Genomic DNA, 12488 nt, shown 5'->3' with positions numbered 1-12488 from the left:
GGGGAGGAGGGCGGGGGAGAGAAACACCTCAGGAAGTAATAAAGAGAAGGGTGAAAGGGGAGGGGAGACAAAAATAAATAGGAAGGGAACAAAAGGAATGTGTAACAGAATTAAAAAGCATTGTAAAATTAAATAGTTGGCAGTGAGAAAAGAGGTGTTATGAACACCTTTGCTTCACAGGGAAGAACTGAGAGGCTGAAAAGTGTGGTTGTCTTTGAAGCACAAAAGTAATTAGATATCTTGAGTATGAGAGTCATGGACTTGTGCTAAACTGCTACAATGCCAGCATGCAGCCAAAAAGAAGCAAGAGTTGTTTACCAATTTCCGTGAAAATATACAGCAACTCTTAAAAGAGGCATGCCCTTTAGAGCTGCTGTGAATCAGCAACCACAGAAGCTGTTCAGTCCTAGGCTGAGCTCTAATGAAAGCTTGAGCTTCCCCTTCACAACCTCCAACTAATCTTTTCTAAAAGGATCGCTTCAGCCACCATTCTTTATCTCCTAATTATGTCAGACCTCATTAAAACAACACTTAAATGAAAAAGCTTGAAATACTGAGCTCCCAGTGATGATACTGTGAGAGAGGTGGTAGTATTTCTGAACAAGACACTGTTTGAGGTTGCCTGGTAATTGCCTAAATCTTCTATCATAGCTAAGGTAAACAGATGAAACCACAAAAATGCTTGAGCCTCCTGGCAAAGTTTTCAGCATGCTTTCACCTTCCTGACCTCAAAGCGCTGAGCTCTACACTATTCCTCTGCAGTTCCCTCAGATGCTGTATTTTTTCAGCAGAGGAGAGCTCTCCCTAAACATATGCAAATAAACCATCCAGTGGAAAAACAAATACTGTGTGATCTCTTCACCTTATGTCTATGTTTAGACAAGACAACATAATCCTTCTTGTTCTAGAAGCTAATGCTCTACCATTCCCCAAACGGTAGCATTCTCTCTGTCTTACAAAGAACTACATAGTAAACAAAAAAATCTGTTTGTCATTCCATGGCCCTATGTATTTCACAAAGGGAAAAAACACATGCAACTGATTTATTCCCATATTCTTAACATTGTTTTTTCCGTCCTACCAAAGTTGCAGGTTTCAGCAATGCAGGAAGAAAGAGCATTATAATGTCAGATGAGGTAGAATTTGCTCCTCACAGTACAGACTGAAACATAAGATATTTCATGGCTTTCATGGCTTTATTTCATATATAGTTCTACAAGGTTATTATATTTCCAAATACCAAACTTGATTTGTCTTTGTTTACACATTGATTATAGCTGATAGCTCTCTACCATCTGTTTGCTGGAGGTATAGCATTTGTAGTGCAATGCTGTTATGTGCAATGCAATCAGCCCTTAAATTGTGATAGTCAGACAACAAAATGCTCCATCAGCCTGCTAGAAAACAGCTCAAGAAAAAGATAATTACCATATTTATTTTTTCAGGAGTTTTATTTGGCAGGTATGCTGATCATCTGTGCAATTTCTTCCTTTTTCTTTTTTTTTTTTTTTTTTTAAATAAGCATACTATAAGTAAAACATGTTAATAACCAGGAGATATCCATATATAATCTGTAGACTCAAGTTATATATATATATATATGTATATATATATATATGTGCAGCACAGTCTTATTTTCTATTTGCTGTGCAGACTCTACAAGCTCAGGCTCAAATATGCTTCTTGTTACCTCCCTCTGCCATATGAATCAAATACATAAATGTACATATGCATATGTATTACAACTGGAGTAAAATGCTGAAAACTCATCTCAATAAAAGAAGAGGAGCAAGAAGAAAGAGTACATGCTTCCCATGTGAAATGGTAATTGTGAGAAGGTTGGAGAACTGGAAAGAACATAAAAGGCTCTATATTTGAAAAGATTTATTTAAGACAGCAGTTCCCAAACTGAGATCCAGGGACTAACTCCCTCCTGGGGAGAGCAGCTGGCTGCCTGCCTCAGCATCTTCTACCAGTGAGAGGAGCCAGCGGTCAGCCATAACATCCTCTGCAAGTTTCAATGTGCCAGGCTCCTCTCCTTATGAGTTTCTGGCACTTGCAGTTCTCATTGATTTAAATGGGGCTTGAAAGCCTTCGGAACTGAAGGCTGGACCTCTTTACTAAATAAGAAAGCTTAAAGTGCAGAGTCTTTTAAGAAAACATAAAAGAATTAAAACATATGTCTTTCTTTAGGACAATAGCAGCAAGGAAGAATGCCCTCCAATTTATTTTTAATGTTTTAGCTTCAGTTAAACTACTCAGTCTACCTGCAGACAAAATGCCACAGATTTGGGGTACATCCCAAAACACCTATGTGCACATGCTGCCTTGCTGATACAAGCTGTGCACTTGAGTTCAGCAAATTTGCTCACACAAATAGCTCTTCACATGTCTAGGCATTTCAAAGACTGGGACTTCAGACTCCACTTTTTGGTGGATTTTGTTATTGTTTTTCCAACCTTCAGCAGTATTTTATAGCTTCTGCCCTCTGAACCCCTAACTATTTTTATAAAATGGATTAATCCCTTTTCCAGTTTAAAGAAACAGCTGAGATAGCAAACTTTAACAATTTCATATTCTGAACTCTAATTAGCTTAATGTAATGTTATTTGTTCAGGAGCGCTTGTCCTTTAGTCAAGTTTCAGCATAATCCTCATATAATCCCTAATTTTTTTTCACCTTTTACATCTCATACTTCTTTGAAATATTTTTAAATGTTTTGATCTACTGAACACTTACTATGCAGCTTGTTTTGTGCTCAAGTATTTTCTTTGATCACTTCTCTGAAACCTAACCCAACAGGTCTTAATTAAAAGTCTGTCATCATTCTTTTATAATAGTAATTTTATTTCATTATTATGGATTGATTTTATGCATTTTCTTCCTCTTGCATCTCCTTAATTTAGGACTCACAAGTGTGTTGTATATTTACTGTTTGATACTCCTGTACAAGTATAGATTAAAAATATTCTATTTTTTTCCTATACTGTAATGTTATTTAATATTAGGGGGATTTCCTCTTGGATTTAAATCCTTGAAAAGGGACAGGCTTTCTGGAGAGCATGAGCTGACTAATTTGATGCAATAACAGCAGTTCTCCCTAAATGCAGCTGTGTTACCACAGAGGATGAAATTCTACCTTTTGCAGAATGACAGAAAGAGAGCTAGATATTCCTCAAGACATCAAAATAAGGATACAGGCTCAGACTTGAAGCAGCAATAGGAAATTCTCAGAACAAAACTGTTTATTTACTGTTACCCAGAGCACTACATGACTAATACCTGGAAAGGAGACCTTGATGGGAACACAGACAAAAAGCAGCAGAGTTCACAGAGAAAAAGATGCATTTCACTTTTGAAATCTTCCTTTGAGCTTGTCCTGCCGTTTTCTAAGCGTGTCAGCCTTGATCTGGAGAATGGGAGTAGGAAAAGGATTTAGTTTGTGCACCAGTGATCCACCCACCACAGAGCAGCCCCATGCTGAGAAAGCTCTTACATTCTTCTGAAGGAAAGGAACAGGCACTTGAAAAAAAAAATTGGTTTCCTTCTACTTGTGGGTACCCATTTTGCCAGACGTGAGCCCAACCGTACAATGCATTTCTCTTATACTCAAAGTGTAGGAATGTGTAGAAATACAAATGACATTCATTATCTCAGAAAAGGATCATTTTCATTTGTTCATTGTTGTTTGGTGTGGAAAGCAAAGAGAAACAAGCCGTGGAAAACAAAAGAAAGCTGACGTGTAGAACATTGCATGTCAGGGATAAAGCCCAACTACAAGCCAGGGAGTTGTCATCACACAGGAGTTACATCAGACTATAACCATCTCCAGCACTATTCCACTAGTCCTCCCCACACACATCACCACTACATGGTTATCTGTCAGTCAACTCTAAAAATAACAGCCAAATACCCTTGTATTTGTGATACTCCTTCCTTCCTCTGTGTGCTGTACTTTCAAGATCTGCCATGTCATATAATCTGTTGGACTGCTTTTCTCCTTTGCAATGCAGAAATGACTTCCAGTGCTTTAGACTCCTGGCTTTCTGCTGATGAGGCTCCAAGAAGTCAGCCCTTTGATGAGTTAATGACAGAGTATTGCATCAGGTGAATCCCAATGAACACAACGCCCAGAAAAGAAGAAAGGTCCTTTGTCTCAAGCTCATTCTAAAAAAGTCAGGAAACTCTTGGCAAGAAAATATTTTGAACGGTTTATGAATGTATTCGGGAATCACTCAATAGATCTCCTGCCCTCCATCCCCCAACTCTGCCAAGTCTTCATTCTCAGATTTAAGATATTCATCATTTTATATTCCCCCTACACATATTGGGAGTGGAATCAGCTGGGTACTGAACCTTTAGGAAAGCCAGTCATTTGGGGCAAGTCCTGCTATTACAGTTCCTTTCTAAAACAAAGAAATGTAATAATAAAAGAACTTAAATCTTTATAATGCTATTAACATGGAAGAAAAACAATTATCTGTCATAAAAACAGTAACCAAACAACCCAGAAGTAAATACTATTAAAGAAAAAAATCACTACTTGCATATAGTTTCCACTGTCTGACTACAGTAAAAGATACCAAAAGAACTCATTTAAGGAAAGGACTCTTCTCTCTCCAACTGATGTTCACATAGGCTGGAGGGGCTGTCTTTTCTTCTCTAGCCCATCTGTTCCATACAAGCCAGAATCATCTTGGAGGAGGGAGGGAAAGTTTCCTTGTCCTTCCCCAGAGTTCTCACAGTGGAGACCCTCTGCTTGGGCAGATGGAAGATGGCACTGGGAAGCTATCTCCCAGAACATACTGCAGTTACAACACAGAGACCCAACAAGCATTTTGTTCTTCTTAAAGTCTACTGGAGGTGGGGGTCATGTGACCCAGACATGTTGTTAGGGCATTGCTTGGGTTTGGAAGTTTCATTGACAGAGGAAAACGGGAAACTGAAAGAGGTTGCATCTACCAAAAGCTTTGCTGAGATATTTCTTTAAATCCAGGACCACAGAGTAATAGGATGCTCCAAGCCACTTTGTACTTGTTGGTGTAGATAAGAGTTGGAAGAATAAGCACTGAAATAATTGAAACACTTTAAGAAGTCAGCAGACACCACACAGAAACCGGACTACAGTTTTTTTCCCCACTATGTTCCAATAGCAAGATCAAAACAAAAAACAGAACTTTTGTCTGGTGGAAAATAAAACGGAATGTTTTAAATCCTCATTTTAGTGCTTAACTGTAAAGCCACTTATAAAAGATGGGTCTTATTTCATAATAAGAACATAATAAACTGAAAATTGCCTCCCTAAGCTGCCAAGATACCAAGAATAAAACTTCCCCAAAGTTGATGCACTCCCTTAACCACTACCCCAAAACATCTTAGAGCTGGATAAAACTACAGATCTTTGCACACTTGCTGCACATATGTGTTAGCAGTCCCTATTTGTAAACAAGGTCTAGATACATTCATCCTCTGCTCCCCTTCATTGGAAACAATCTATTTCACCTTGAACAGCTTTCCGTAGGTCCTATGATCACATACTCTAGAGCAGTAAATGATGCCTGGTGCCTTCTCTGTGGGTCTGGGAGCAAACAAGACACATCAGAGAAACACATTCCTCTCCTGATACCAGTATAGTGGCATTACCTAAATCTGGTGTTCATTCTATTTTGTTTAACAAGACTGTTTATCAAGACTGATGAGCATAAACTAGCTGTAAGAACACAGATGGCATTCTGCCTTCACAGGAGCATAGTACAGAGAGAACAACTGTTAGTGAAATGCAGCTATTTCTGCATTAGAATTACACAAATCTTCTAAACATTTTCCCATTATTGTTATTATAAAAACAAAAGCAGCAGCACATTAGAAGCTGTCCCTTTTATTTCCATCTGTCACATGGATAAAATATTTAAGATCTTTATGTCACATTTCCTGTTCTCAAGCTGAAAAAGAGATTATACTGCAGAGCACCAGCTCCTGCCAGTTCTGAAGAATATTTTACAATGCTGAAACACAGTCTGCAAAACCCTTTCTGCTCAGGCCTTTATGGTCCATAAGTTCTTATGATGGAGTGGCCTTGTTATAATTTAGATATCAGATAGGAAATTGAGGGCAGCATCGAAGCCCCACTTGGATCACTACTTGGGGGGATTCAGATGGAAGGGAACAAGCACAAAGAATGGATATGAGTACGCTTTGGTGGGAATGTTTATACAGAGTGCAGAAAGCAACCCTCAGAAGTAAAGCCTAGCAGGTGTAAGAATTGGTTATGAATCTAGAGATACAACACATGTAGTAAGTATTTATATGTGCTTTTTTTAAGAGAGAGAAAGCCCACACCACTATTGGAATACAAAACAGAAGTTTAAGACCTCTCCTATTAAAGTCCCAGCATTCTTCCAGTACTTACAACCACCACAGCATAGAAACACTTCTATTCCTTTGAGATGCTCTGTACAGACAGTGGCATATTATAGAAAAATAATTTGAAAATATGGCTTTATTTTTCCACAGCGTATCTGGTTTGGGCTTTATATCTCCAGATTAGGGAAAATAGTGTTATGCAATATGAAATGCTTTTTGAGAACTGTGTTAAAGAAATAATTATTTACTGCATGAATATCTCAGCCATAAAATGGAAAGTGGTTGCTATTGCATCTCAGCTCACCACTGGATACAGTCAGCAATGGGTAAACGCTTAGCTCCTATAACTCTTTGATTACAAGCCCTTACATTCTTTTTAAGTGAGGTAGAATGCCACTGGAATGGCTTTTTTTTTTCCTTTTCTTTGCAACTGCTATTTTCCAAACATAGAGTTCCACTGAGCATTTAACTGTAGACATATTATTTAACCAAGTGTTTATCAAACACCTGGAAAATCACTCTCCTTTAAAAAAATTTATGATGGAAAAGCAATTACCCTTTAAGCCATGTTTCAAAGTCACTTCTCAAGAATCCTTTGGAGGCAAACTTCGTCTTTCTCTCCTGCTTAAGACCCAGTGTCACCCAGCAAGCACGTAGATTACTGCCAATTATATTCTTTTAAAATTTAGTAACAAAACATGGATGATAAGTTGTTTTTTTTTCAGATGAGCCAGAACTATTAGTAAATGAAATTGTTAAATACACCAGGATGAAGTTAGTTACAAATATTTCATTCATTACTAGCCTTTAATTCTGTAGAATTATTAAAGCAAAGTATGTCTTCAGCTTTTTCTATACACCAAAAGCAAAGAGCAAATATGAATCAAAGGCTTTCAGCTGAAATAAAACCTAACCTAAAAAAGTCTATGCAGGAATAAAAAGCAACTTCATAGCAAGGAGGAAAAAAGAGCCGACAACACATCTCTAACATCCTATATCCAGCTGAATAGAAAGATCACCAGCCTCAGTAAACAGCAGTCATTAGAAGACTAAAAGTGCATTTGGCAGTAATCAGGAATGCAAGAGTTGCACAGAAAATTGCACCATGGGGATGCTATGGTAAGGTTAACTTAATTTTTTTCATAGGGAATCAGCATGCTATGACTCAATGGCTACAATGCAAAACACTGTCTTACAGATGGTCTGAAACAGAGATCAGACATTCAGTTTGACTAAAAAGACAAGAATACATTGAAATCCCATTCCAGATTTGGATCCTGACTTCCCCACTCACACATTCAAAAATTCTGAGGTCTGACTAGTTTGTGCTAATTTCGTTTTGCCATCATGTTTAAAAAGAGAAGCAACAGTAATCAGCATTTGCCTAGTCACAGCAGTGTCAAATACCTATTCACTCTCTCACTCTGCCACCAAGGCTGGGTCCAGTGAGTTCTCAAGCTGTCCCCTCATTCCCTCCTCCCTGTTTTTTCTTCAAGTTAACATATACTGAGAAACAAAAAGCCAAGGAACCGCACTTCAGAAATTCCTTTTAAAATTTTCATGCACCATGCACCAACCTACAAGATAAACACAACTTTTCTACAAGCTTATTATCTTAAAGCATCCCACACTACCCTTGGAAAGCCCAAGTGAAGGCCAGTAGGCTAGCTCAGATCATGACCACACACGTGCTCACCAGGTGGACAAACATCTACCTAGAGCTCAAGTTGCTTTTGGCTGCTCCTTGCTGATGTTCCATTTTACACATTTGTTCTGCCCCACAATAATATGATATGTGAAGCTGCAAGGTCAAAGTATCAGGCAGCTGTAAGAACCAAGAACCACTCCAGCTTCAGCCATACCCTCGTCCCATAACGTCACATTCCACAGGGTACCTGAACACAGTGGGCAGAAGCAGGCCCATTGGTAGCCATGGCTAGGGAAGCCAGGCCCAGGCAGGAGCAGCAGTACACATAATTAGAGAAAACTAGAAACAAAGGTTGAAGATACTCAATACATATCTCAAAGGAAAAAACGAGGTGTTCAAACCTGAGCTTAAATATAGCTTTTGTCCCATGGTCTCAAGTGGAGCCACTCTAGGCAATTAATGATCAATAGCATACTTGGGCTTCATAGAGTACAGTAAAACCAGTATAGCTGTGAAGATTACTGTAAGACTAGACATAATTCCCTAGTTTATTATTTTCCTTGGGAAAAATATGTTCTGTAAATGCAAACAAATAGTTGAGACTTTGAAGGTTCCAAGGACAAGTTATCTTGCTTAATTTGCACTGAAAGGGAACGGCTGATGATACTTGGTCTGCAGGCAGTTCCTCCAGTTACATCAAAATAATACAAGATACTGCTGACTTTCTCCCTGTTTCAAGATGTATTCTTTTAAAATGTTCTGAAAGTCACTAAATTTAAAAGCTACAGGTAGTTTATACTGGACCAGCTAAGGGAACAGAATGTACTATGTAAACTGGCATAATTACACTTAGTATATTACAACAATAAGAAGACAAATCTCAAATAGTAAGTTATGGCAGGTGCAAAATTCATGGCTGGTTTCTGTGGTCTATCAAATCTCTTTTACAGGGATTAAAAAATAAACTCAAAGCTGTGATTTGGTCAAAGACAAATATTTCTGAGTGTGTTTTACAGCTGTTTAAAATTCTAATTCCTTGTTAAATCATTATCAAACAAGATTACCTCCAGGATCAGCTGGCTAAGCAAAATATAGTTGCATATTCCCAATTAGTAAATATGAAGTCACTTAACCATGAAACATTACTATTCGTAATAACAGATACTACTGTATTCAAATTCCCTAATGGGATTTTCTTTATGAAGACACAAGACTCATCCGAGTTATACCAATTCTCTAGAAGACTTATCAATTCAATAAATACACACTTCATTTAGTAACATTGAAACATATGGCAGAAAATATACTGCTTAGGACTATTAGAGTGGTCTCTCATTCCAGAGTTCCCAACAGTGATAATGCCATGTTTTAGATTTGTTTTGTGGACCAGTTATATATGGTTTCTAAGATATCATTACTGTTCTCTGGATTGAAACATCCTATTTTACATATTGTATTTATGATATTTATGTGCTCTCACAGTGTCTGTGTAGGATATACAGAAGCATCTTCCACAGTCTCCAAAGTGAGACAACAGCAGCATGAGATAGGTACGTGCAGTGGAGTCCAATGAAGAATTGAAATCTTACAAAAAGGGGAAATAAATTGTGTTCATCTACTGCGCAGCTAATAAACTATGTTACTTTAAATAAGTGTGCTCTCTGATCCAGGGTGTTTTGATATGGAAGAACATGTAAGAAGAGGATGTAATCGAGTCAAGTGGTCTACAAAATTCATTGCTAATCTCTTCGTGGAATGTAACATATAGATGCATCTACAGCTTACTTCTGTCTCTTTTTGCGAGAGACTTTGGAATACAAAAGATCCTCATTTTCTTCCAAGTAGCATAGACAGACAGAACAGCATGAGCAGAAGCTGTGGATGTGGAGACAGGGAATCCTAATAAACAGCAGGTTTCCATCCCTTCTGGTGGCCACAGATGTGAAGAAAGACAGAAAACAAGGGAACAAACATTTGGTCAGGCATGTCGTCATCTGTTTCCCATTTACCTCTAATACAGAAATCCACTTGCAGCCGAAATGGTGATGAAACACTCATAAAATAGCTTTTGAAGGTAACTTTGTGGTTAGATAGTGGCAAATGTTTTCTGAGGATGCTGCCTGATCATTATAAACATGGGCGATCTTAAACTATATGCTTCTCTGGGAATCAAGAAGAGGTGTCACCTGTCCTCTGGATATGCACATTAAGAAGTGATATACCAGCCAGGAAATAAACATGGGAATGGCTGAATTCCAGCAGCCACAAGAGAAATTGCTAGGCTGTGAGAAGAAGTCAATGCTATGCTGAGAAATAATGACAGAGTGCAGTTTGTACAGATCACAAAATTCCTCAACGCTGCGAAGTCCATACAAAATCTTGCATTGACCTCTATCTCCGTATCTTTAAGGTACAATTTTTAGTGAGATATTTGCTGGTGGATTTTCTAAACTTGAGTATCACAAAAAACCTGTATGATTTTTAGGAATAAAGTACAAAAAAGAGCCCAGGAATACTACAGTTGGGCCAAAATGCTCCCATTTAGGAGAGACTCCCTCATGCTGGATTAAGTTTTAGGCTATTTTGAAAACTCTAGTTTGTCTGAGGAGAGATTTGGGTGTGTATTTCAACGTGACATTTAAACCCTGGCTTCATTGAAGAAAAGAAAAAACCTACATAAATTTCCTGCAAGAAACAGGGGAATGTGTATGTTAAAATTCACACACACTGACCAAAGGAAAGGATTTGAGCTTTTCTGATGGAAGGAAGGTCTTCAGCACAAGAGGGAGAGACAAGACAAACATTAGAACCATAGCATTAGGACCGTTATCACCTTATCCCTACCCATCTCATCAGGATTTTCATGCTCATCACTGTAAAGCCTGAACTTTTGTCCAGTAGAGATGCACACACACCTACAAGTGCTCTCAAATGCCCACTGTCTTGTGCTACACAGTCTATGCAGCACATTGGCAGTGAGTAACGATGCTGAGCTTCAGAAGCCTTAACCGCAGTCGTACTATATGCATTTGTTAGGGTTTGCACATTTGAGCAAATGGCCTGTCACCCCATCAGTCAACATTACCATGACAGATTGTGCTTATAGGATTTTTAAAATTTCAGTCTTCCATGTACAGTTTTGCTTGTCCCAAAGCACCAGCAATATTTATTGCATAGGATTATTCTCACAGTCCTTAATAACCATTTTTCTGAAGCCTTAAAACAAAAGCACCTGAGTAATTCTGAAAATCGTTAAACACGAATCCACTGAAAATATTTCCTATCGTTATCACTCTTCAGCCAGAGCCCACGTATTTGTTCAACCATGCCCAAGGCAGCTGACAGCCTGTGTGTAGGCGGCTCGCCTGTTTCCCCCAGCCCAGGAAGCACTTGCCACCACACCCAAGGTTTCTTACAGGTCAAAGCTTTTTCTTTCTATTACAAACCTTGGGCAAAACGTCAAACAAAACAGTTCTTTGCTTAGCTTGGGCTACCACCCCGCCTCTGAATCTCCTGCCTCTCTGTTCCTCTGCTCTGGGGACTATTGCAGGACATTGCCTGCAACTTAGATAGGAAGCATCTGGACATGCTCCAGGTGGATTTTATAACTGCACAGAGTTAACTGTGCAGAATTCTCTCCAGCATGGGCAAAGACCTAACTTTTAACCTGAGAAAATTCTCCATTTGTTGCAGAATGCTCGTATTTGTTTAGACTGTGCTCTCATTGCTTTCAGGATTCAGAGCTTTGTCTGGTTGCTTGAAAAAACTGAGAAAGGAGTGTCTTTCCCCACACATGCACGGATGTCCTGATGCCCCTCAACGTCTAACAACATCATATCTTTCTTTTTTTTTTTTCTGCAGAACAGGGCATGGATCACCTGCCTGCATCAGTTATCTGTACTTACTTTTCTCGCCGTTTAGTAGACCACCACTGTTAAATCTTCCCATTTTATTCTCCACTTGTACTGAACATCGATAACTTCAACTTCAAGGCTGTTCTTAGGGAGCAATGGGTAAGAAAATATTGACCTATAATATATAAAAGATCAGGCCATGCAGCTAGCATTTTGCTGTAAAATTTAGTAGAATAGCTTAACAAAAAAAATCAAGAATTGACACCACTCAGCATTTTCTTTTGTCTTTTTCTGGAAAAAAAAGTTTTGTTTTAATGCTTGGTCTCACTGGAGCCCTTTGGAATTCTCCATCATCCCAGCTCCAAGTATTTGCTACTAGAACTGCCCACAAAAGCAGAAAATATCAGAAAGACCTATGGATTCTTCTCTCTGGCCACATAGTAAAATCTCCTGGCTATATACAAATCTCCAGGTAAGAAAATCAACACACATAAATACTTGGCTTCAGCTAAAGGTGACATCTTCAGAGATGACCAGCAGCTTTGCTCCTCTGGGGAGACAAAGTGGATGTTGTAGTCAGATTTAGCTGGCTAGTAAGTTTCTCTTACAATAACTTCAGCATC

The sequence above is a fragment of the Numida meleagris genome, chromosome 4 (assembly GCF_002078875.1).
Source record: "Numida meleagris isolate 19003 breed g44 Domestic line chromosome 4, NumMel1.0, whole genome shotgun sequence".
Lineage (NCBI taxonomy): Eukaryota > Metazoa > Chordata > Aves > Galliformes > Numididae > Numida > Numida meleagris.
This window is presented reverse-complemented; position numbering follows the sequence as displayed.